Raw genomic sequence first — 13938 nt, 5'->3', positions numbered from 1 at the left:
GTTAGATGGCTAACTTCCCAAAGCAGAGCGGACGATGGGCGACACGCTGCCTAGAGTCAGTGCCCTTGCTTACTTCTTCTGGGCTATGCTAGAAGCACGGGTTTGGTCGCTGAAGGTCAGACATAGGTCATCGGAGGCAGTGCATCACCTGCAGGTACAGGGGCTGGAGGAAATGCTGCCTTAATGCCCTGTGTCCATCGCAGTTTACCTGTGCATTGTACTAAGAGCAGAGACATGAAATATAACATGTGCCATTTCACATGTCATGTAATGTAACACCAATAAATCATGTCCTGTGTTAATTTGCCTAAGTGTTCAGACCTGTGACTACCCTGTAGCTCAGGATGTGAGGTGCTTTGATTTTTCCATTTTCCATAGTTTTTTTCACCATTATTTAAAATGTTTTCACAATAATCTATTGAGTTGGCATACCATAATTTAAGCATTCTTCAACTTTTTTATATTCGAGTTGTCTCCTTTGTTTTCTATTGTGAATACCCCAAAAGCTGCAAGTACACTATGTATGCACACATTTCATGTTTTGGATTAGTTGATTAAGATGAATATTCACAAAGAGGAGGAAGAGTAAGGGCTGGTTGAAGAGCAGCAGGAGGCAGAGGCTCCGGGGAGCAATGACTTGATGTCTAAGGCGTTTCCTTGTCTATGCAATGGTCCTCATGGTCTTTTGTCATCTGCGTATAAGATGCCCCCAGAGTTCTTTGGAATGTATAGTAGTAAACTCGCCATGGCAGGCTGGTGAAGGACTTGACAAGCTGATGATTAATCACTTTTGGACCTTGAATAGAGAATATTGCACCCCAAATCTGGCCGGTGGGGGGGAAGTGAAGAAAAACCCTCCGTATATATACATTATTGCTTTTCTGTGCAGCAGAGTACGATATATTTACATTTTCATGTTATACATCTTGTTTCAACTTACACATTTATTGTTTTCTTTCCTTTGTCATCCTTTCAAAACATGCTAAAGGCCCATGGGAAAAATATTGCCTTGGGTAAATAAGTAAAAGAAACTAGTGCAAATGCAAAAGAAATTTTTGCACTGTATGCCTTTCAGATGTCTTCCTTTGTTTTCCTGAATGACTCTAAAGAAGACTTTACTGGTTTTCTTAGTTAGAAATTCAAGTAGACTTCTGATGGGGTCTGATTTTTGAAAAAGCTGGTTTCTTTGAGAAGAAAGCATTTTCCCCTCTTTTTCATTATTTTTTGCTATTGAACTTATTGGCAGTGACCCTGGGGAACAAAATATTACAGGTTTCAGGTGCACAGTTCTACAGCACACGTCTGTACACTGTGTTGTGTGTTCACCACCCGAAGTCATGTCACTGTCCACCACCATTTACCCCCCAGCCCCACCTCCATCCCCCCTCCTCCTGGCAGGCACTACCCTGTGGGCCGTGCCCATGAGTTGTTGTCTCTCTTTTCCTCCCCCTGTTTTGCTCAATAGAGAGCAGGCTGACAGCTGTTGGGGTGAGGGGCTCAGTGGGTGGAGGTTTTCCCTTTAGATCTTGAGGTAGATGTGATGAAGTTTGGGAAAACTTATTTGAGAGTTGCTTGATATTTTTTCTGGGTGATTTGTTTGGAGATATGTGTGGATCTCAATTGCTTAAAGGTCTCCTTTAGGGTAGATTTCTCATTTTCACATGGGGTATGTAACATCTTAGGCCATGAGATTTTGCAGCCTCCAGTCACTGGGGTCATTGACACTTGGAGAAGTGTCGGGAAATGCTGGCCCGGCCTTGCGCAGTGTTCACATGGAGCGACCAGACCCGCGGAGTCTGGGTGGGCGGACATGGGGGTGCCTGCCATGTGTCGGGCCCAGAGCCATGTGCTCTGGCAGTGTCAACTGTTTAATCCTCGTGGCAGCCCTGGGAGGTGGGCACTCCTGTTGTCTCGGCATCGGTGAAACAATTCGGACACATTGATTCTCTAGTTAAATGTTTGACCCATTGTGTGGTTGTCGGGTCCATTGGATAGTTAAACATTAAGACTTTTAAGAGTTGCTCAGATCTGAACTTCCACTTGGCGTGTTCAGACATGTGCCCTCTACTTAGAGCAAGAGGAATTAGGGAAAAGGGTTGTCTGGCTTTAATCCAAAATGAAGACCTGAGTTATTCAGCCAGGTTTCTGGTTAGATTTGAGGGGTTTGGGGCTGGTCTGTCCATTGTGTAGGGCGTGGTTTGGCTGGTTCATCAGTTAGTGGGCATTTTAAATCATGGACACTAGTTAGTTTTTACAGAGCAACCTTGTCTGACTTGTTAAAAAAAGCAAACAAACTCAGTGACTCAGGACTCAGAGATCATAAATGAATATAAAATATCCAGCCATCCCTCAGTCTTCTAACACAGACATTAAAGGATTAGCTTCCCTTGAAGTGTTCTAAAAAAAATTAAAAATGATAAGGAAGGAAAGGAGGGAGGGAGAAAGAGAGGGAGAAAAGCAGGAAGAAGAAAAGAAGGAAATAAAGAAAACATTGGTTTGTGGGGTTTTGCTGGACAGGGATGGGAGCAGTCTTTAAAAACATATTAAAATAGATGTACATATATGTTCAAAAGCATAAACAGATGTTGGAGGAGGATTAAGAATTTAGCAATTTGTGGTTTTAAAACTTAAGCTCTGAATAGATCTCTCCTTAAAGAGAAGTAAATATGTAGAGAAAGAAATAAGAGACTGCGTCTGAATTTGGAATAGACAGCGGGTGGTAAGGCCAGGACATTAAGGTGAGGGTAGAGTTTCTTCTAAACACAAGGAAAAGACTTAGAATGGTAAATTATACTCTGCGAAGAAACAAGCGCACAGCTGTGAACACTCAGATCTGAAACACATTACTGCTTTGGGATTTACTTTTTATTGGACTTTTGCAAATTGCTAAAACCAGAACTAACAACTCTTGTCTTTGACAATGATTGTCGCCTCTTCTTAGAACACAGCCCTGAGGGAATGGAGCTGACCAGCACCGGGGAGGAGCAAGGGCTTGGCAGGCGCTGCTTTCCTGCCTCCTGCTCCCCCAGAAGGTTCTAGCGCTGGGATGGAGGCGGGACCTTAGGCTGTAGGTGCTTGGGGGCCCTAGTTCGAGCCTGGGGGGACTAGATGTGTCCCTCCAAAACTAGTGCCTGCATTGGACAGGCCCCACTAGAGCCTTTCCGTGGGTGGTGGGGGTGGGAACCCTGGGAAGCAGAGATGCCAGAATTTTATACGGCGTGGGCCTCGGAGGGCTGTCCGGCTAGAAGGACAGAGGGCTAGGAGCTTGTCCTGCAGCTGCATTTGGGTAGTACTTCACACAAGGTTGAGATGATTGTTGTACTTGTAAAAGAATATGGTGGAGGGGTTCTGCTGACGGCTGTGGGATGGGGTGAAGGAGAGAAGGCCAGTCCTTTCAGTCCTTTCTTAGAACCTCCACCAGTGAGGGGCCTCCTGAGAGAGCATTTGAACTGTGGCCACGCTAGAGTGGGGCATGTTGGCAAACCGATGATGGGAGAGGCCGAGGCGAGCATGCTCGCCCACGTCTGCACAAGGGGCTGTCCAGGTCGGCAGGTGTTTGTCACTGGAGGGGAGAGGCACTTCCAGGTTCCACTGTGAGTGCTGCGATCTGTCTCTCCAGTTAAGTGTCCTGGTTTCTAGTGACCTCGGTGAGGCGTGGAGAACCACAGACTCTCTCTAGTGACCTTGCCCACGTGCAACTCACAACTCGGGGGTGAGTGACCTTGCCCACATGCAAATCACGGGGGTGATGAGGCTCCTGCCTTGTTTTGCCTCAGAACAGCTTGGGGTCCGTGAGGGCTCTAATACAGCTGGAGCAGGGCGCGTGCTGGCGATGGGGGGTGCTGGAGGGAATACCAGGACTGAGCGGGGAGTGGGGACCCCTGTGGGGCAGGGGTGGAGGACCAGGGGCCTCAAATTGGCGAGTGTGGGCCAGGCCAGTGCAGGTTTGAATTCTTACAATTGGTGTGACCTTGTTTGTACCCACAGGCTGACAAAGCTTTGAGGAACCTAGCATTTTGCCTGTTTCTAACCAACTTGCTGCTACTCTCTGTGTCTAGACGCCCGCCCGGTCCGGATGGTGAGTGCTCTGCCTCTCACTTGCTGCGTGTGCATGTGTGTGCGCATGTGTGCAGGTTGGTGATGAGACGGGCTTTCTATCGGCCCCCACAGTGCTCACCAAGTGCGGTCTCCTTCACAAACTGGCAGAGGTTCCTGCTTTTCCTCCCCCCGCCCCTGCCCCCCAATGGCTTTGCACAGGCAACTGCCCTGGTGCTCCTGGGCTTTGGGGGACACTGCCCTGGAGACACTACTCTGAATACGATGCAGAGGTGCCACTGCAGTCACACGCTGCGAGCTAGCCAGTCACAAAACCTTCGAGCACAGAGCCTCAGGGAGAAGACTCGGCAGACTTGACTTGTATCTGTGTTTATTATCTTCCAATGCGAGGGGATAAAGCAAGTCAGTTTGCCAACATGTATCAGGTTTTCGAGCCCAGTCAAGTCAGTAAATATTTTTGAGAACCTACTATGTGCCAGGCATTGAGCCAAGTGCTATCAGCCTACAAGATGGTCTTCGATCATGTTCCCTGGACACCAGTGATTCCTCAGAACGGTGTAGAAATTCGTTATTCCTTATTCCTAAGTAGGTGGTATTGTTGTTAGTTTTATAACGGAATGTCTTTTTTCATTATATATATTTTCGCTGGCATATGGGAAAATGATGTAAATATTTTTATCACTTCTGATCACTTTATTGAAAGCTGTCATTAATTCTCTTTTTTTAATTCAAGTTTTTGTTCCTTGTGGTATAGAGTTGTGTTGTTTGCAAATAATGATTTTTCTCTGGACGCTTGGGGAGGGGGAGGCAGGGACTGGGTCCTGGGAGAGGAAGCGGGCATCTCTGCTCTAGGTCCTTCTGGGCAGGTAGGGACTGTGGTCCATACAGATGACGTCCACCAGAGATGGATCCCTGGCCTCAGAAATACAGAAGAGGATGAAAAACAACTGACTGTTCACTAATGTTGATCTCGAGTTCCCAAACATTGTGAGCATGAAACATTTGTAGGGCTCTTTATGTGTGTGACAGTTATCTCTTAAATGCCAGTTCTACCTTCATATCTCGGCACTAAACCCACTCTGCACTGCCCACTCTGGACTACAGAGCTGGACTTCGTGAGCATCTCCCGTCTTAGCTGTCATGGGTGAGTTCTGTCAGGAGAGGGCGCTGGACTGACAGCAAATGAGGATGAGCATCACTTCCTAGTGCTGGTGTGAGTCTGTCTTATCATCATCATCCTGTGGTGGCTGATGGCATCAGTGGCGGACATCCCGTGCCGCTCACCTCCATTGCGTTTCCATAGCATCCCTGCAGGTGGATTCTCAGTGAGGCTAACAGAGGCCGTACTGGCTTGCTTTTCAGCCTTGAGGCTCCTGCTCCCGGAAGTGGGTGTTCCCTGCTTGCCAATCCCAGCTGTAGTTCCAGCCTACAGCTTGGTCCACCATCACTGCAGTGGGAGGCTTCCAGTTTGCCCCTTTCAGCCACGTTCCCCTGCCTTCTGACCTCTGCCCAGGCCCTGTGGTCCAGCTGTGGCTCAGGGCAGCCTACAGAATTCCTCTGCCAGCTGCTCGGCTACAGCCACACCTTTTCCAGTGAGATTTGAAGGGGGTGTGTGTGCGGGGGGTGTTCCCCTTTTCAGGTTTGTTCTTTCATTGGGCATTATCTTTCATCTCTTGGGTATTCTTTGAAGTTTTTTAATCCCTTTATAGTTAATCCTTTGTTATAGTGAATAATTCTTTATATTAATGTTTCTCTGTTGAAATTATTACATAGTTTCTGTCTCCTAATTAGACCCTCATTGATATAAGACAATGGTGTGCTAACTGATGGAAATACCGAGTTTGTTTCCTCATATGTTTTACTTCCTTTTCATGAGAGGTCTGGAGGAGGGGGCTTCTGTGGCCCCGGCACTGACAGGGGCCAGCCCTCGGAAGCCGTGAGCCGTACCCAGCGGGGCTGGATCCCAAGCCCCGGTACCCTGACTCACAGAAGATTTCCGCACGTGACAAAATCACTGGGAAAATGGATGAGAACTGGTGGTGTAACACCAGCACCACATGTGGGTGAGGGGGGCCTGGAGAAGAATAGCCTGGATTTCCTGCCTGACCAGAGGGATGGGAACTCAGAATTGGAATTAGGCTGATTGAAAGAAAAGAAAGAAATATGGCATTTCCAGTTAATCTGTTTTATGGTTGTTACATTTTTATGTCCAATTACTGAAAAATATAAATATAAAATTGGTATAAATTTAGTAATGCTTCTATAAAGTTATATTTTATTATTTATAAAGCATTTACAAGCATTTGGAAAAGTGGTACATCTATTACTTTATTTGTTTGTTATTTTTCAGTCTGTAGACATGGAGATTTCCTGCCTGCAGGTAACAACTCCACAGCCTCGCTGGGATCACAGACTCACAGGTCTGGAGCTATTGTTACAGGAGTGAACGTAATACTTACAGTCAAGTGTTCATTAATATATTATAGTGAGAGTGTACCTCTTAATGACTCTTAAGAAAAGACGCAGAAATCTGGCTTTCATTTGCAAAGTCTCCATCTCCACCCCATATTTTTCTTGTCCATGTTTTAAAAGGATAAGCAACCATTGTCTGTTTGGTTTTTTTGCATAAAACACTATTCCCGAGAGAAGATGCTGCTCCAGAGGAAATGCACTAGTCCTGCCTGGGCAGTGGACCCCCCTGAAGGAGCAGTTGGCTGGCTCCTTGCTACTAGCTGGGGTGATGCAGGGAGAAACCAGTGACCAAGCCCTCGCTCCTCACCCAGCTGTCCACCCCCTCACCCTTCCTAACCCTGGTTTTTTGGTCTGAAACTCAGGGTAGCTTCTGATGTGCCCTCAGTCCTGCTTTTCTCCTCCTCCACCTTTTCTGGTTTAAAGTTAGGGTGCTAATATTTATGAAGGCGTGAGCTAGCACTTAACCCTTCCTGGCTTTCAAAATATGTGCTCGTTTGGTTACATACCACTGGTCTGGCATCATTAAATCAATCCAGAGAACTGAAGTATCAGTAGGAGAAAGAAAATGAAGAAAGCAAATGTGACATTAGCTATAGAAACATTTCATTTAACAAGACCAGGAAATCAGGCATATTTCCCTAAGGTTGATGTGATAAAATTATGCTTTGTGGTAATACTTTGGTTTCTTTAATTTCATTTTTTCCTCTGCTCTGTTTTCCCTTTGACCATTCACAGCGCTCACTGTGTCCCCTTTGTGTCCCCTGTGTCTGTGCCTGAGGGCAGGGCCACTGAGAAGTGGCCCCTCTTGTCCTCCTACCAATTTTCAACTTCTTAGTCACTTCCCGCCCCTGAGACTCAGCCCTTTGCCTGTGAGCCTAGCATTTGGCTGAACTGGAGAAGGGACTTAATTATCATACAGGACAGGCTTTCTTGACAAAATTCACTTTCCGGATCCAGGAAATAAGGATTCATGGCTTCATATATATGACTTATGGGGCCATTAGGCATCTTGACAGGTCTTTTGGGTCCAGTATGGACGCCTGGAAATTATATGTCAACTCCTGCCCCCATTCTAGAGTCCAAGGTCGTCTGGCTTCCCCACTGGGGGGCGTGGCGATTAAATAAATGATCATTGACTGAAAGACAAAAGAAGAAAAAAAAGTGATTTCATCAAGTGGGGGAATTAATGAAAAATAGAATTTTTACAGTTTGATGTCTTTTCTCCCTTGGATTTTCACCAAAAAACTTAGTTTCCTTAGTCCAAAATTGAGGTAGTCTCTGTGATGACTTGAGAAAGTCACAGTGCCTGACTATTCCCTAATTAAATGCAGACGTCTGCCCTGCATGCCCAGGAGCAGGTGCTGCGTGTCTGTGTCCATTCCCCGGGCGGGGGAGAAGCTGCGGTCACACAGGGTGGACTTAAGAGGAGTCAAGGATGTAATCTTTCCTTACTTACCTTTTTTGGGAGGGCGGCAAGGAAAGGTTTATCAATCAAGAAGGCCTAGCTCGAGAAGATGGGAGAACTCATTCTTAGCTCTGTCTTAAGAGAGCTCAAAATTCTTCTCACGTATTCCTGTGACAATGACAATGTGAACAGCAGTAAACACAAGCTGGTGATGGGCTGAGGTTTGGGAAAAGGGCCCACACGGGGCTTTGCCTCCCATGCTGTCACCTTGGCAGTGGGTGTTCTCTGGGCCTCAGGTTACCCTAGTTCTTACATGTTAGCTCCTCTTTCCAACTCACCCCACGAGCAAAATATTGCTTCTTGGTTCACAGAGAGTACTTTGAACATGCATTTAAAAATGCTTATAGAATTAAGTGGTGTTGGGTGAAATTGGAAATCTTCAAAAGAAACCTATGCTTTGCAAAAAGGAAAAAAACGTGAGACATTGATTATGTTTCCCGAGAAAAACCACACAGCACTTCTTGAGTTGTGGAGTAGTTTTAGGAGCTGGCTCCAAGCACCGGCTCTCGACTGTGTCCCTGAGCAGGCCAGGGCCTCCTCCCAGCTCAGGCAACTCCTGTCCGGTGACCTCTTGGGCTTCATTCCCTGCCAAACCGCACACCATGAGAAGCATTTGGGAAGCTCAGGGGTGACCTGTGAGGCCGGTGGAGTGTGTGCCTTCCCAGCTCCCCAGCCCCTCTTTGCTTCCCCCCGCCGCCAAGCTTTCCACACCTGCCCTAGGGACTCAGCGCTTTTGGCAAGCGTATAATCAGAACATTCCAAGACAGTTCTGACCTTCAACGTTCAGTGTAAATGCTCCCCAAAGCACAGTTGACCTTGTTCCATCGTGAGTTCTTGTTTTAGACTTGAGAAACATGCCTGTAGCGCTTATCGTGGGGCCCGGTGGCCCTGAGATGTCCCGTTCCCTTTGGACCCTAGCCCAGCATTTTGCTCGGTCCAGTTACCCAAGGTGCCTATTGGGTCAGCCAGTTACTCAGTCCAGTTACCTAAGGTACCTACAGGGGGATTCACATTAACAACAGGTAAGTCAGTTTCTCAACTCAGGGGTAACCAGGCATTTTTGTGTTTAGACAGAAGGGAAGGGAGGGAGAACGAGAGGGAGAGAAACACCACTGTGGTTGCCTATTGCATGCCTCCCACTGGGGACCTGGCCCACAACCCAGGCATGTGCCCTGACTGAGAATCGAACCAGTGACCCCATGGTTTGCAGGCCGGCACTCAATCCACTGAGCCACACCAGCCAGGGCAACAGTTTCTTTAGTAGAACGATGATTTGAGGGGGTTTGAGTATTAGATGTGATTTGAACATGGTCAGATGTGTAGTCTTTGGTTATATCCTTTTCCTGGATGTCAGTAATCGATCCCTCCTAAGTTTCATGATTGAAGTTTAGCGATTAAAATGTGGAAAGCTCAAAGTTATACCACCTTTTGAGGACTCACCGTGAACTTGCTGTTGGGAGCCTTGCAGCAGTCGCTCAGTGGGAGCGCCCTATGTGTCTGCCTGGGTTTCCGTTACCAGATTCAGGAAGCAGATTGAGCTGGAGAGTGAGGGATCATTGTAGCAGGCATGGTGTGCTTCTCATTTAAAAAACCTTTTGACGTTTTTTTTGGTGGTGGTATTTCGGTTGCCCAAATGTTATCTCTCCTTAAGCAGTGGCTTTCAGACTTTTTATCCATCAGGTTTTCCTTTAAAGAAGATATCACTCTGAGTAGGCTAATTTTGTTTTTATAAATTTTATTTACTTAGTTTTAGAGAGTGGGAAAGGGAGGGAGAGAAACATCAATGTGAGAGAGAAACAGTGATCTGTTGCCTCCCGTGCTCACCCTGGCTGGGGACGAACCTGCCACCGGGGCATGTGCCCTGACTGGGAATCGAGCTGGTGACCTTTCGCTTTGCGGGATGGCGCCCAACCCACTGAGCTACACTGGTCAGGTTTAAGTAGGCTACTGTTAAAACAGAGTTAACAGAGCTGCCCTATTTGAAGCCTGGGTTGGAGCTGAGCCCTCACTCCTGGTGTTTCCTCCTGGAAGCACTTCCGTGGAACTGCCAGCCTCGCACAGGGTGGTGGGAGGCCATTTGCTGGCAGGCGGGCCCCCTTGGAATCTACCTGGTGCGCACAGATTTGACCCCTGCTGGGTTAGTCAAGTGTCCCTGGAGTTTTAGTGTTGGCCCCTGGAATTCTCCTGCCCATACCACACTGAAAAATACTGCACTTAGCCATTAGATAATGCGGTGCCATTTTTGACTCAGGGCTCTCACTCAGCATAGGTGGGGTGAAAAGCAAACCATCTTCTAAGCCAAGATGTGGAGAGAAACAACGTTTTGCCCTAACTGGCTTTTCTGTTTCAAGCGGAGACCAAACCCTGGAGGATGGAAGAAGGCAGGCTGGTGCTTCTGAGGTGTTAAGCCCAGGACAAACGAAGCGGCCGAATCCCGGGTCCTGATGTAGTCCCTGGTGGGTGAGTTTGACACAGAGAACACACGCTTCCCTCTTTTTGCAGAAGGTCTGGGTTGGGCCACATGACATTTGGAAGCTGACCTCAGAAGGCTCTGTTTGGAGGGCCAGTTTGTATCACGTGACTAAAGCCGTGGGGATGGTCACCGGGCCAGCTGTTCAACGTGCCAAGCTGGGTCTCCGTAGCCTTAATTCGTTCCAATATAATTGGAAACATGTGTTAAAATATTCATTTTTTTAAGGTTCAAAATTTCCTTGTGATGTACTTTCCATACCGTTTTGATTTAAAAGCAGAGAAGGACAAGGCTGTGGCCAAAAACTTGTATGTCAGTGTTTATGTGTTTTAAAACAAACGTTTTAAGAATAAAAATCCCGAAGACTGGATCACAGTCCTGAGAGCTGAGGTGTGTGAGGGGGCTAAAGGAAGAGGCTTGAAGCAGTATTTCTCAATGCAAAACCAGCAGTTTTGTCATTCTGGTTTGTAGTTCCGTACGAATGTTTTATACCCTTGCTTCCTTAAAAATGATTCCTGCACCTGGACACTGGGTGTGACACCCGCACAGTGGACGGAACGTGGCTGCCCATATTCACCCCGCACATAACTCCGTCCGGGCACAGGGTGCACTACCCACTGCCCCTAGGGATTAAGCAGGTGCATAATGCGACGAAGCCAGCAGGTGGAGACCGGCCACGTGGACACAAGGGCTCATTGAAAGGGAGTTGCCTTTAAAAAAGGCCCATCCAGTGCTGCCATTGCTTCTGACTTTTCAAGATCATGTGGGAGTTAATAGTCAATGTCTAAATCTCCTGATTCCCAAAGTCTTGGAAATTAAGGATGTAAACACAGTGCGTGGTCCAGCACATTCCTCTGAGGTCCAGAACGGGCCAGGGGCTACAAGTTTGCCACCTCTGTTCCACAGGGCGTGGTGTGGGTTGGCAGCAGAGCCTTGCTTACAAAGGGCCTTACGAAGCCCTCCTGTCGAGTGGGGGGGCAGCCGGCTCCATCACCGTTTACCCTGGGTTAAGGGGACAGTGAGAGCAGGGCCACGCCAGGACGGAGTCTAGGAAGGCGGCGTGTGGGGAAAACTCGGCTTTTTTACCTGGGTGTTTCCCTCCCATGTGTCTCCTTTACCGCTCACAGCCCATGTCACTCCTGGCAGTTCTGGTGACCAAGTGTGTGGTGCTTTCCCCCCGCACCAAGCAATTCCCCGCGACACTAGCTGGGTGTTCTACAGTGTGTCACTCAGCTCTGACACCGTCTGTCTGACAGTGTCCACCGGGCACCCCTTCACCTCTCACAGCACCAGATCCCCCCGGTCAGGCCTCAGTCCCATGGGACCAACCCCCACTTGAGATGGCAATCACCAGTAGAGGGTCCCCAGGTTACCCCCAACTTCTGTCCAATTTGGCTACAGATTGGGCGTTCCCTGACCCCCTTCTCAGGTTCGATTCATTTGCTGGAGCAGCTCCCAGACTTCAGGGAAACACATTTACCAGTTTGTTAAAGGACACGATAGTACTGCCTGGTGTGGCTCAGTGGATTGAGTGCCAGCCTGTGAACCAAAGGGTCACTGGTTCGATTCCCAGCCAGGCCACATGCCTGGGTTGTGGGCCCGGTCCCCAGTGGGGGGCACGTGAAGGGCAACCACTATTTGATGATTCTCTCCTTCTCTTTCTTCTTCCCTTCCCCTCTCTCTAAAAGTAAATAAATAAAATCTTTAAAAACAAAAAGGACACGGTAAAGGATGCAGATGAACAGCCAGGTGCCAGGTGAAGAGGTGTAAAAGGCGAGGTTTGGGAGGATCCCACACACAGGAGCTGCTGTCCCTGTGGAGTTGGAGTGTGTCCCCTTCTAGTGTTCACCGACCTGGGAGCCCCCTGATCCCTGTACTATTGGGGTTTTATGGAGGCTCCCTCACATAGGAAGGGTTTCAGGAGCCTTGGGCCAGGAATGGGGTCAAAGACAAGTATTTGAACAAGAGATGCTCCTAGTGCCCTTGTCACTCAGGGCTTTAGGAGCTCTGTGCCAGGAACTGGGGGCAGATGCCAATAGCTACAGTTCCCATTATGTCACACGTAGCAGTCCCAACGTGGGTAGAGGGGATGAGGTAGGCAGAAAGTGAGCTGCAGGGACAGGAGGGAGGTCTGGAGTCTTGGCCACTGGAGCCGTTTGTCACTGCTGCTGCCCAATGGCTAGGGAGGGCCCGGGGAGAAGGGCGGGCTAATGGCAGCCCCTGGAGAGTACTGCCTTCTCGACGGTGCTTGTAGATCCCTCAATATGGCCTATTGTTATTAATCACTGTTTCTGGGGGGACCTCAGTCCCTTTCTCTTCCCCTCCTTCCCTCACTATCTCCACTTCTTTTCCTGCTGTCCCCGAGGAGAATGGCCAGCACGGCAACCTAGTGGCACCCAGGGCCTGTGGGGCAGCGCAGGTGTTCGTTGGAGGTGGTGATGCCGTTATCTGTCCACAAGCCACGGGCTTGTTCTTTTGACTGGGGTGCGGCCAGGAACTCATGCGAGGTGGACTGCTCACCATGGACTCCTCTTAAACCCAAGGCACATCCCTCACTCTTCTGGACTCCTGGAGACCGAGTGTGCTTTCTGTGTTTGATTGTTTCATAGAATTATGTAAATAGCGCGGGGGAAATCCTAATCCTGCAGTTGGAAGCGAGAGTGTTCTCTCTCTGTGCGGCAGGATGCCCTGCAGCTTCCGTGCCTGTCATCCTGCTCCGTGTGGACGGAGACTTTCACAGACGAGACGGAGGGGTAACAGGGCTTACACATTTGGGGGCCAGCCTCTCCATTTGCAGGGAAGAAGTGAGCAGCCAGTTCCTTAGCAATGTATCTGTTACTCGGGCAGATCGAGGCCGGCGTTCAGGGTGTGTGCTGGTGGCACAGGCAGGGGAGCCCGTCGTGTCCGGGAGGCAAAGCTTCCCTTGCTTTCATTTCCTGGTACATTGCATGCAGCTCAGACGAGAGTTAATGGTGACGTGCAGAGCCCTAAATTTAGTTCATAGAACCTAGCCCAGTTCATCTTCACCACGAGGACAGGCACCTTTGTCTCGATTTTCACGTGGTCCTCGAGGAGAGGCGGTGGCCTGAGGGAGGGCCGAGGGCCGAGGGGGGAGCAGAGTGTTTTCCATGAACAGTTTCCTAGCTAGAAACAGACGTTCCAGGTGGCTTGCTAGCCAACGGCATGAGGTAAAAAGCATTAAAAACATATTCTTCAAAGCTTTCTTAGCTTTATTCCTCAGTTCTCAGTAGCTTCTCCCTTGCCTTAAAAACAGAGAGGAAGCCGGCCTTTTCCTGGTCCCCGTCTGTGGGCTGAGCCCGGCCTTGGCCGGTTGCTGCGGCTCCTGCGGCTGAGCCTCGCTGCGCCCCTTCTGTTTGGTCCCCCCTTTCCTTTGCAGAGCAGCAACTTGAAACTACAGGAAGCAGCTTAGTATCTTTGGCAGCTCCCGTGGAGAAACCCTGTCTAACATCCACAG

Source organism: Desmodus rotundus, chromosome 11, assembly GCF_022682495.2.
Source record: "Desmodus rotundus isolate HL8 chromosome 11, HLdesRot8A.1, whole genome shotgun sequence".
Taxonomy (NCBI): Eukaryota; Metazoa; Chordata; class Mammalia; order Chiroptera; family Phyllostomidae; genus Desmodus; species Desmodus rotundus.
This window is presented reverse-complemented; position numbering follows the sequence as displayed.